Source organism: Pinus tabuliformis, chromosome 8 (genome assembly GCF_031772625.1).
Source record: "Pinus tabuliformis cultivar Carrire ecotype Pingquan chromosome 8, CPIR1, whole genome shotgun sequence".
In the NCBI taxonomy this organism is placed as follows: Eukaryota; Viridiplantae; Streptophyta; class Pinopsida; order Pinales; family Pinaceae; genus Pinus; species Pinus tabuliformis.
This window is the reverse complement of record NC_142294.1, coordinates 1880172066-1880186019: the sequence shown is the minus strand read 5'-3', so window position 1 is coordinate 1880186019 and position 13954 is coordinate 1880172066.

The following is a 13954-nucleotide window of genomic DNA, read 5'->3' as shown; positions in this document are numbered from 1 at the left end:
TATGGTCTTAAAATTGATTAACTCATAATGAAACCTACCTATCTCACTATTTTAGTTAATAGGGGAGGTTATACTTTAACACTCTCCTTTAATTTCAATTATTAAATTCATCAACACTAATAATGCTAAGTGTTGAACTCTCCACAATGGTTTGGTGAAGATATATGTTATTTGATGTTGATCTCTAAATCCACAAAATTGAATAGAAATTTCACCATTGTTGACAAGCTCAAAATGTCACCATATGAATGTTGTGTGTGTGTGTGTATATATATAAAATTTCGTGCTATAAATCTAGAGTTGTTCCATATTGGCGTAACCAGAGCCAATTGGTCTAAAAATTTACTATAGTCTAAGGGTGCAAGTTTGTCACCTGATGTCTCCTCTGTTTTCATAGTTACAAGAGTAAGATATCCATTATTTTGCATAGTTATAGGGGTAACATCTAGGTCTAGTAGAGTGTGAACCATTAAGCTAATATGAGGGGTAGGCCTCACTTCTCATAAATGTGAATAAAACCTATATATGTGTAAGAACATAGCTAGAGTAAAAATACATTAATACATGACCAAATATTTACTTATATAACAGAGATTATTATATTTAATAGAGGAATGCTAAATATGGTAAACCTTTGGTTATTACAAGGAGAGAGTGACAATTTGTAATGTTTAACTTTTTTATAATAAAAGTTTGTTTATATGATTATGGCATAAATATAGATATTCATGCAAAGATCTAAAGTTATGTTTAATTTTAGTACATCTTAGCAAAGGTGTATATTAATGTGAGTTTGCAATAACTTTTAGGGAGTAATTTGATGTTTGAAGTGGATAAATTAATTACATTATTTCCTATCCATGGACCCTCAATGTTCCAAGAGGGAGTGATAAGGATTGATTTTCTAACTTATCTAATGCCTATTCAAGTCTCTTAAAACATGTTTGACTTGAATGTTAGGGATCCAAGTGAATGAACTAAAAATTATTTTGTTTGGTTAAGGAAGAAAATAACTTGGTTGATACTCTTTGGAATTATACATGTTCTCTCCATTAACCTGGGTAGGGAATGTTTAAGGAAGAAAATTAGCAACACTATGACACCCACTTCATTACCCCAAATTTTGTAATGTAAATAAGAACATATAATGTTGGGGTGTCAGTATTGATGCTATGCTATAAAACTCTATTATATGTTGTAATGTTTATTTTTATTAATAAAAATTCTAGAGTTGAAGAAAGGGGATAACCAACAGATTATGATGCCTTGGGGAGGTGGAAAATTTTACTTAAGAGGAAATTATTCTAATATTTATGAGGCTAAAGATAGCCTATGGGACAGATTATTTCTTCATATGTTTGATGTATTTGGTCTCTTTTCTGTGAAGTTTTACAATAAGCGCTCCCAGCTTCTCAACAAACCCCTCACTAAATAGTTTATCCCCAAAGCTAGCTGCGAGCATATCTGCATAACTTTCCATGTTGTCTTTGAAAGCCTCACATTCCAAAATGAAATACTTTTCTGTTTCCACTTTTCCAAAAATAAAAATAAAAATTCTCTCACAATTCTTTTGGCCTTATCTAACAGGTAGACTGTTATGACAAAGCTATTGAGTGTGTTGATGACAATGGAGAACCAAGAGTCTTACAAGGTAAGAAGAAGGCCATATAAGTTAGGATGGTGACAACTATGCAAGCAAAGCGTAGCTGTAGGAAAGGGTGCAAGCTATTTGTAGTGCACATTTCTAGTGATAAGGGTAAGGAGGTTGAAAATGCAGATGTGTTGAACAAGTACCCGGTTTTACAGAAGTTCAGGGATGTATTTCTTGAGGACATTATAGAGTTTCCACCTCACAAGGAGGTAAACGTTTCTATTGAGTTAGTGTCACGGGCAACTCCAATATCAAAAGCATCTTATAGGATGAGCACACTTGAGTTGATTGAACTGAAGCTACAACTAAAGGAAATGTTGGAAAAGGGATATATTAGGCCAAGTGTATCACCATGGGGCGCACCGATCTAGTTTGTGAAGAAGAAAGATGGTACTCTCAGATTATACATTGATTACAAGCAATTGAACAAAGTGACTATCAAGAACAGGTACCTTTGCCGAGGATTGATGAATTGTTTAGAACATGTACCACTCTCATATTTAGAAGTATCCAAATCACTCCCATAATGCCTACCTCACTAGCCAATCCCAACAACAAGACAATGAGAGAAAGAACAATAAACCAAGACAATAATGAAATATAAACATAATAACAAATGCATACAAGTTTTCTTTTGAAAAATTCAACTCAAGAAAAACTCTTAGAATATTTTTTTAATAAAATTACTTATCGATTTATTTTTTCTATTTATTTTTTATAAATTTATATTTTACCAATTTTTTTTTTGGGATAAATTAGATAGAAATTCCAAGGTGGAAGGGTTTCCAACCACTTATTATGGTTCATTATCAAGACAGAGATATATAGTGTGGTTCATTATAAAGAGAAATAAATATTGTAGAGATAGAATGAAAAACAAATAAAAAATAAATAATATTATATTCACATAAAACATTGGAAAATAAGTAAGAAAAAACATTTGAATTAAAAAGGAAATAAAAAAAGAAATTTATAAAACCAAAAAATAACTAAAATAATGTCTTAAAAATAGAAATTTACGCTTGGGCAACTCAATTGGTAATTGTCTGGAAGTCTTGGGTTCAAATCTTGTGCTATCCCCTCTGGGGTGAGAAGTTAGACATGATAAAGATGTAGTCATATCAAGCTTACAAAAACAAATAAAAATTTACCATAAAGAAGAACCAAAAGTGATAATTTTAAAAACACAAGATTATAAATCAATAATTATATGATTATTTTTATCTTAAAAATAAAGAATTAATAAAAAAACAAAATGTAAAGGAAAATTCTAAAGAAATTCTATTTTTTTAATAAATAATAAATATTTTTGAAAATTAGTAATAAATTAATAATGATATGATTATTTTTACTTTAAATAAATTAATAAATTAAATTAAAAAAAAAAATTGAAAACAGAATGTAAGGGAAAATTCTAAAGAAATCCTATTTTTTTAATAAATAATAAATATTTTTGAAAATATTAATAAATTAATAATGATACGCTTATTTTTATTTTAAATAAATGAATAAAAAAAATTCCTAATGGGTTTTTTTAAATAAATAAATAATTTTGAAAATAAATAACTATTGAGTAAATTAATTAATTAATAATAGCAAATATATATATATATATATATATATATATATATATATATATATATATATATATATAAAATAAAACAAAATAGGCTAAACACCAGTGAAAACCAAAACTAAAAAGAATTTATTTAAAGAGTAAATAAGAATCACAAAAAACAAATGGGAAAATGAAATCAACTAATGAAAAGAATGAGAATAAATATTTAAAATTATAAAAATATAATCAAATGCCATGAAAAGGTAGGAAAGAAATTTAATAAAAATAAAAATGGGAGCAATAAAAATAATAATGTAGGACCGCTATTCCATTAATCAAAGGATTCAAGAGTATGTGGTCTACATAAAATATTGTAAGACTATCTTTTGGGCTTTGGTGGAATATGTATGGTAAGAAGACAAAATTCTCAAGTCCGAGAAGAAAAAGCACAATATATGGGGGAATATGTATGCTAAGAAGACAAAATTCTCATGTCTGAGAAGAAAAAGCACAATATATGCATAGATAAACAATATATGTATAGATAAGTCGTTGCTAAGATAGATCATTTCCATCACCCTAAGTTTAGGGAGGCCATTGAAATTGAAAAAAAGTCGAAGAGACTAATTGAAGCTTAAAAGTTGTTGCATTCCATCCCTAAGTGTCTTCTTTTAATTTTCTCCCTTCTTTCCTTGGCTATTCTCTTTCTTTTAGAACATTTTCTTCTTCATTGTTACTAAATTTGATTTCCCTCTCTTTTACCTACTTGAAAGTGTATGGTATTTTAATTCAATTCAATTCTATTTTATTTATTTATTATTATTATTGGTTATGGTTGTTTTTTTCATCAAATTTATTTGATTATATATTTTTATGTCTTTTATTTATTTTCGTTTTTTGAAAGTTGATTTTTCATTTTATCTTTTTATTTTTATGACTTTTATTTACTCTTTAAATAAATTATTATTTAATTATTTGGCCTATTTGGTTCCTTTTATTATTTAATGGTTAATATTATTAATTAATTATTTTTTTTATATATATTTATTTATTGTTATTAATTAATTAATCAATTCAACAATTTCTTATTTTTCAAAATTATTTATTTATTTAAAAAATAGTATTTCTTTACAATTTCCACTCTGTTTTCCTTAAGTTTTTCTTTATTTATTTATTTAAAATAAAAATTATCATATTATTAATAATTTTTAAAAATATTTATTATTTATTATAAAAAATAAAATTTGTGAGAATTTTCCCCTACCTTTTGTTTATTTAATTCTTTATTTTTAAAATAGAAATAATCATATTATTATTAATTTATAATTGTTTGTTTGTTAAAACATCACTTTTGGGTTCTCTATGGTAAATTTCTTATTTTAAGACTTTATTTTAATTATTTTTTGTTATTCTAGTTAATTCTTAGTTTTATGGATTTTCTTTTTGTTTTTTTTTCAATTCAAATGATTTTTTTTTATTATTTATTCTCTCCGGTTCTATGTGAAAAGAATATTATTTTTTTATTTTGTTGTAATCTAATTGTTATATCACTACAATATTTATTTATTCAACTTATCTATCTATGTCTTTATGATGAACAAGATTTTGAAATTTCTATGTGATTTAATAGGAAGAGACTTGGTTTATGATCATAAATATCGTTGTATCATTACAATATTTATTTATTCCTTGGATGAACCTATCCATCTTTGTCTGATGATGAACTAGACTTTGAAATTTCTATATGATTTAACAAGAAAGACTTAGTTTATGATCATAAATCACAGAAATTTGCACTTAGAGAAAATTAATTTTTATTATTTTTAAAATTTAATTATGATAAATATTTTAATGTAAATTTGAAATTTAATTATAATATAAAATTTTAACTTAATTCTACTTAATTATTATTTTTATTTTTATTTTAAATTTTAAATTAACACACTCTCTCTATATAACTTTCTTAAAATTCTTATTAATTACTCTACAATTTAAAAAAAAACAATTAAAAAAATTACTATTTAAAACAAGCTATACAATAAAAATTAGAATAAAAATGTATAAAACAAAACATGCTAGACAAATCAATGCATCATCTTTATCTCAATTGCGGATTTCTCGAATATTTAACGGACATAGATATGGTAAAAAAATTCAAGAAATCAACCATCGAAATAAGCTCAAGAGACAAATCACTCGGAACCAAACTTACATCAGACAGGCTCCCATCGGCCATTAGTTTTCTACCCTAACAAAAACATTTATCGTTCTAGGCATTTTAAAGCATAAAAACATTTCCTTCCTATCATGGTCCTCCTCTCCGTTCCAGTTTGCACACTAACATCTTTTAGCGGGCTGATAAGTAGTTGAGATTGTGGCTTGTCACTTTATCTATGTAAATTTAAATTTCTAAAAACATGATGTAGCTGATATTTCTAAAAACATGATGTAGCTGATATTGATTAGGTTAAGGAATACACAATTTCATGAATTTAAAAACATGTTATAGATTATATTGATTAGGTTCAAGAAATATACAATTTCATGAAATTATAGCTTTATATTGATTAATTCAAAAAATACACACTTTTATGAAATTTTCACTCAAAGAGTAGATAGCCCGAGGAAATTTTTACACATATACTGGACGTGTCTGAATAAGTCTTGTGTTTAAAAAAACACACAAAACAAAAACATCTTCCAGCGGCTATATAAAATAATTATTATTATTTACGTGAAAAATACAGATATTGTGAACAATTTTGATACTGGAGTAGTAATGAAGATCACTTGCAGAGTTCATTCCATATCTGCTCATAATGACGAAGCGGTGGCTTGATAACGATCCTCCGGACATCAGGCTCTATGGGCTGGTAGCTAGGATATTGCCCAATACGTTAATTTGAAATACGATCTATTTCCCCCTAAAAATAGAGATTTTATTTATGTAAATTTTATTAAGTTATATATATATAACAACAATTTTATTGGATTAATTGGAATCTTGTATTTTAACTCAGTTGTGTTCAATTTGGCGGGGGGAAAATGGCGAAAGGGCAATCGATGCTGCAGATCCCCTTGTCCTCAACAGGCTTGATGGCGAGGCTGCATCCCACGGCTCCCTTCAATACAGGCGATTCCTTTGTGAGGCGTATTGACCAGCCCGACCGTGTCAACGGATTTAATGACGCAGCCACCTTGCATACCAGAGAGGGGGGCCATGCAGGAAACCCCCACAGAACATCAATAGGTGGGCACCCTCTTCTCCAGCATCAGGGCAGTCGATCAGATCTGCAAGTAGTAAAGGACAAAAGAGAGGTAGTGCGGCCGATCTGGACAGAGCGAGAGAGATTATGGGCCATATGGACTGCGGCGCCCCAATACTCATCTGAAAAGGCGAGGGCATATGACAATGAACGGATGCCAGATGTAGTGGCCCTAACCAAAGCGGCCATGAGCTCGGAGGCCCGTTTTCTCCAACTGAATACAGATACTCTTGACAGAGCAGACGGATCTCTGAAAAATGATCCCTATAAGCCAGATCCGGAGAGACCAAGGCGTAGACAGCACACGGATCTGATCTTTAAGGCAGATCGACAGCAGAAGGGCCATATGCGCGACTCTGGGTTAGGCGGATCAGGATCACAGCCAGAACCCAGGCAACAGGTAACATCAACTTGTTTTCAGATTTTTATTAAAACCCCTGTGGGGAAAACCAGTCTAGTGTGGGTACATGCAGAAAGCACCATTATGCAGTTGAAACAGCAAATATGGGCTTTGATGGGATACCCTGTTCAGATCCAACATTTGGTCAGTGGTAGGTGGTCCCTTCAGGATAGCAGAACCCTGAAAAGCTATGATATTAGCCCAGAAACAACCATTGCTTTAAACCTTAGGTTGAGAGGAGGGGCTCTGCCCCAGGGACATCCAAGCTCCTCAGGAGGAGAGAAGGGGAAAAAGACAGAATCTCAGCATCAATCCAAGGGAGGCTCCTCTTACAAAAACATTTTACAGGGTAACAGAGATCCAGGGTCCCCTCCAGATCAAGGTGGATATACACCTAGGCCATACATAGTAGATCAGCTAGGGCAAACCCCAGCCCTCAACTTTGATTCTACAGGACTTGAAGATTTTGTTAAGTCATATGAAACACAGGCCTTAATCTGCCGATTTAACAGTTTTTGGCCAAAGCCAATGGATCTATTTCACTGGATCTTCACCAATTGGACCATGGAATGTGATATACATTTATGCTCCAAGGGGTTTTTCATTGTTAGATTCGCATCCACGGAAGTCAGAGATACAATCATCAGTGCTGGGCCTTGGTTTTGGGGAACATCGGGTCTTTTTATGACCCCATGGTTTCCAGATTTTGATCCAAACAAAATGACTGTCTCCAAAATGCCGGTCTGGGTCCACCTATATAACCTTCCCCTTCACTTTTGGAGTGAACGAGTCCTGGAAGGAATTGGGAACAGCATAGGGAAATATATCAAAACAGATCTGGAAAGGACTGATGAGAGGATCTTCACCTTCGCACGCATTTGTGTGGAAGTAGATCTAAGTAAAGGACTGCCGGAAAGTATAAGGCTGGTATACAAACAACAAAACTGGCTGCAAGGACTAGATTACGAAAACACTGCTTTCAGATGCAGGAACTGTAGGCTGACAGGCCACTTACAAAGTACATGCCCAGAAGCCAAGAAAGCAAACAACAAGAAGAAGCAGAAAGGGAAGCAGAGGAAAGGATGGCAATTTCCCCCTCCTGACTCAGAGGACGACGAATCAGAAGCAGAGGAGGAAGTTATCCCCACAGAGAATTCTGAGCCTCCCCAAGGAAAGGAGACCCAAAAGGAAAACATAGCAGCCAACAAGGTTTCACAGCTCCATTCAAATCAGGCAGAGAAGACAAGCGAGGATCTGAGTATGGGAGGGATCAAACGGCATCACCCCTCAGATACCTCAGACTCAGACAAGGACACAGCTCCACAGAAAGCAGAAACACAGTTAGTCCTAGCTTCGATCGAGCCCACTCAAGGAGAGTGGCGCAAGGTCGAAAAGAAGAAGGGGAGGAAAACTTGAGGTGTGAGTCCTCATACTCACTACCGGGAACCAGTTTTTCTGTCCTTTCCTCCTTTCTCTTTTCTTTTCTTTCATTCTTTCTAAATGCACGGTAGCTTTGCTACGTTGCATTGTGTGCGAAAGCACTCGAGCCCAATGGGCATCTTATGGAAATGCTTCAATGCATATGCTTTGTGTAACTTTTCATTTTTTAATAAAAGGTTACCGCTTTTTTCCTGTGGAAAAAAAAAAATGTTATATATATTTATGGATATATATATAAATATTTTATTTATCGTTCTTATTTTTATTTAATTACTTAAAATCAATTTTCTAATGTAAAATTTACTAATAAATTTGATACCCAGATGTTTACCTTTCTTTTGGCATGGTGGACGCTGCCATCTTTTCCTCCACTTACCTTCAGAGGTTTACCTTGTTTTTCCCTCCCACTTTGATCTAAAGAGATTAAAAATCCCCATTTTGACTAGAAAATCTCGTAATTTGGATGAAACTTTTTTTCACAATTTTGCTGCAAACAACTATAATATCTTATATTACATAGATATTTAATTTGGTTACCATGTTTTACTTGTTACTTTATCTTTTTACTTTATCCTAAATACTTGTCATGGAATATTAAAGAACGATGGCTCACAGGCTAGACCATAATTTATTGTTTAATTAATGAATAGTTAAGAGTTAAAGTATTTTGACAAGAATTGAAAGAAACAGTTATTAAATTCTTGAAACAGTTAAAGTGGTTACTCATCTGTCTCCTCAAAAGAGGAATTGAAGGAAGGCCTAGGGGGTTGGAAAAATAGAGAAAGAAAGATAGATCAAATGGGGAAAGGGAGCAAAACAATGCTACCAAGATTTCCTTGAGCAAGCTGGGTAGAATAAACCAGTGGGAAAAAACCTTGAGTACAGTTTGAGAGGTATGTGACTTGAGGCTGGACTGTCAGACTTGAAGCCCAAGTAGTGGGAAAAAACCTTGAGTACAGTTTGAGAGGTATGTGACTTGAGGCTTAACTGTCAGTCTTAAAGCCCAAGTAGTGGGAAAAAACCTTGAGTACAGTTTGAGAGGTATGTGACTTGAGATTGGACTGTTAGTCCTGAAGCCTAAGATCCCTAACTGCAACACACTCATTTTATTGTTTGGAGGAGGAAGAGCTCGCTGGAGAGCTTGGACGTATTTAATAAGGTAGTGAACAGATAAGTAGTCAAACCCTTGACTTAGTGATCATTAAAGGAAATGATACCATAGTGATTGATTTGCTACCTAAACTAGACGTAATTGCTAGACTCACTCACCGCTGAGTGGTGAGACCTTCCAGAAAAAGAAAAGAATTACATAATTAATAAAGTAGTGAACAGTTAAGTAGTCAAACCCTTGACTTAGTGATCATTAAAGGAAATGATACCATAGTGATTGATTTGCTAGCTAAACTGGATGTAATTGCCAGACTCATGGCTGAGTGGTGAGACCTTCCAAAAAAAGAAAAGAATTACATAATTAATAAAGCAGTGAACAGATAAGTAGTCAAACCCTTGAATTAGTGATCATTAAGGGAAATTATACCATAGTGATTGATTTGCTAGCTAAACTAGAATTGTCTGTTTTGTATTTTAAGCTAGTAAGAAATATCTAACGAGAGATTTATTAATGATCTAAATAGAGTACAGTTTATGCATTAAGTACAGAATTAAGCTATATCTAAAATAAAGAATTGTTCTTAAAATACTGAGAAACAGAAATATGATATCATAAATATTGAAACAAAGAATCGTTAACAATATATATATATATATATATATGACCAACACAAAATACTCTAACTACAGAAACATGGTAATTGTTTATATTATGCAAGCCTTCTGTATACTGTACATTTTATAAAGAGATGATAACTTTAAGTGTCAGTTGGTTCGATTTGTTCCTGGTAACTATTAAATGGAGAACCAAGAATTTTATTTATGGAAAACTGTCAAATTTCAAGAACTCAGTTAATTCCTCTAGACTAAGTAATTGTGAGAGAACTCTCATTATCAAATGAAAGTTTCAAAATAATATTTAGTCAATCCCGTAAAGAAAGAGGAGTTAACATAGTCTATTCATTTTCAGAATCTATTCAATGAAAACAATAAATCCATATACAGATTCGATAGAGTCCATTAAGGGAAAATGATAAGTTTTGGTATCGGAAGCCGAGCAAATTTAAAAGGAGCCTAAACCAGGTAAGATAAGTGCAATTAGTTAATATTGTATACAAACCCTTGGTACACTTTCAAAACAAAAATTACAGACCCTTTCACAAAAAAGGAAATAACTTAAAGCTAAACCCTTGGCAAGACTTGAGTGGCAAACGCTATGCCGTGAAGGAACTAAAAACAACTAAGTTCATTGAGTACCCCTAAATCTTAAAAAATAAAGTATTAAATACAATTTATAGCTCACTTATAGCCTTCACCTAAAGACAAACGCTTTCACCCAGAAAAGCTAGAATATCATACACTAAAGAGATTAAGTAGAGCTACCATTTGTGGGAAAACATTGGAGAATAACAAACCGTTGTAGGGTTCGACATTGAGACCAACTTGGAAACAGAAGGTAGTACCCATGAGCAATAAGGAAGCATTTGAGCCACCACGACCACGTTGGAATGGTTCCAACAAATATTAATATCTGTCAATGCATAGAGAATGGAATTAAAATGAAACCCTTAACAACAAACTTAAACTAGTTTGCAAAGGATTTACGAAATACCTGAGACAAGTCGGTACCGGAAAGTCGAAGGCTGCTTGTGCCTGAAACCCAGAAAATCGATTAATAGTTGTTTGAATCAGAAAAAGGGGAGAAGAAAACCTTAAGCAAACCCTACCATAACCATTTCTATTTACATTCTCGAGGCCCATAGCCTCCAAATTTGTCTTCAACTAGACGGGTAAGCCAGTGGAAATATGCATCCCCTACATAGTGAATTGAATGAGTAGAATAACCCATCTGAGTACCCTCGAAAAGAATTTGATACCAAGAAGCAAATACCCAAAATAAGGAGGAAGCAGATGTTGCAGGGTACCTGCTGGATAAGTCTTGACATAATCCCCCATCAGAACATGAACGGGTAGGTAAAAACCTTCTCTGTTGCAGCGGAGGATCATTTTGGTTACAGAGTAGAAAACCAGGGAAAATTCACAACACAAATGAAACCACTGACGACATAACGAGGAAGGAGTGGTTATGATGTTAAACTCTGGGCACCAAGAATCGTTGAATCACCAACCCCAGATCGGAGGGAGAAAACCAAGCCAAGTGTCCCAAGCTAGCAGAGCCTTCTAGCATTGGATGTCGTGATATTAACCATACGAACAACATATATTTAGTGCAATATTGTCGGCTTTAATCCAATTTAAAATGATATGCAATGATAGTATAGAGAAAGTCAAATCTAGTGTTAACTCCAATGCTCATTTAATTATAAATTGGTTCATGTCATTGCGTATAGGACTAAAAATTATTAACATATGGTAAGTGTATTTTATAATATTGTGCGATATAGATTAGTATTTATAAAGTTTTTTTTTTGTGTGTGTGTTTTTGGATATGGTAAATGTGTTACAAATGGTATTAGAGCCTCAGGTTCACATTCTGAGAGTTTTGGGACATATATATATATATATATAATCAACAACTAAGTAAATGTGAATGTGAACACAGAGATCAGCACCAAGGAGTAGAATGTAGAGGGGTCCCAGACCATCAAACCAACCAGAAGCAACTTATGTTGGGGCCAACCTTGATATATGGATACAATTGGGATAGGAATCTCGACAAGACAATGTTGCCCTACTCGAAACTGTCCAACAGTTACGTGCTGATATGACAAGCTTGAGGATAGATAATGAACGGTTGCGGCAAGAGCAAGAAAGAATCCTTAAAATTTTGTCCGATTGACAGAATCAATGGGGACCAGAACCTACTGTTAGTTACACAGAGAAAACCACGACAATCCACCAAGGGGAAGATAATGCGGAATCGGGAAAAATACTTGAAGATGAAGAAGAAGGATGTTCTGATAATGTTTCCGACCAACGGAAAATAAAAAGATCGAAATTGGAATTACAAGGGGAATTTAAGAAGATAAAACCATCACTCTTTGATGGAGAGTCTGAAGAAGCGGCGAAAGCATGGTTAATTGACATGAATAAATACTTTCATATTTATGACTATAATGATAGACTTAAAGCACGACTCACAGTTTTTCAGTTAAGGGGTAAGGCCACCCTTTGGTGGGAGGAAGTCAAAACTGTGAGGAAAATTGACAAAGAGTAGGTCACATGGAAATAATTTCAAAAGCATTTTAAGGATAAATATTTAACTAAGCATTATTATGATGAAGAAGCAAAGGATTTCCATGATTTAAGGTTGGGAGCCTTGACCATGGATGAATATGTGAAACAATTTACCTCCTTATGGTATGTATTGTATATGCAGGAAGAAAAGGCCAAGATTCAACATTCTATTAGCAGCCTACCCAAATTTATGAAGGAAAATCTGGAATTCAGTTACCCAAGAACGATGGATGATGTGGTGCGAAAAGCCTGTATCTGTTATCAGCAAATGAAACAAAAAAGTGAGGGGTAAAAAGGAGGATTGAGCCGGAGGGGGAGGAATTTACACCCAAACAGACAGGAAAAAGCTACCAATGGAAGGAATGTACAACCAAGACCCTTTAGTAAATTTCTAGTAAGGAATCAGTCAAGGGTTCCAACATCCATTGAAAATAGATAGTCGAAAGGGATTAATAAACCTATTAATGATCAACAGCAGAAGTAGCCCCTACAATGTCGGGGATGTGGAGAACCCCATTATTACAAAAACTGCCCGCATAGGGCCAGAATAGAACAAATTTAAAACATGCAAGAAGCTTTCACGGTTGGGGAGGTGGCAAGGAGCATGCCCAGAATTAATGCTGCACTTGACGATCATTAGACAAAGTACCAACCCACCATGATTGAGTGTGAAGGTATGATCGCTAATCAACCTATCCCTATTTTGTTTGATCTAGGTGCTAGCCTAAGCTATGTTAGTCCTAAGGTTGTAGAGAGATGCCAAATGCAAAGTAGTAAGTTTCAAAAATATTGGTTAATTCAATTGGCCACAAGGGCAAATAGAAGGGTAAGTGCGAAAACAGAGCATTATCTTGTAACCATTTCAGGACAACCGATTTATGTTGATCTAAATATACTCCCTTTGGGTTTGTATGATGTACTGATAGGAATGGATTGGTTGGAAGGATGCTGGTCCTTAGTTGATTGTAAGGAAAAATCTGTTAGTTACTTTACTAAATTGGGACAGAGAAAGGAAATACAAGGAATCAAGAAGAATATTAAGTTGTGTCCTATTACTGCTAGCCAGCTGGGGAAATGCATTAGGAAGGGTTGTCAGATTTATGTTGTCCAAGTAGGATATACAAATTCCAAGAGTAAAATGACCTCCTTGGAAAGTATTTTAGTCATTCAATATTTTGTTGACGTGTTTCCTGAATCCATTCATGGATTACCACCTAAACGTGATATTGATTTCACAATTGAACTAGTCCCTCGCTAAGCTCCTGTTTCAAGAACTCCTTATCGCATGAGCATACCTGAGTTAACAGATCTCAAAACAAAGCTTCAAGAAC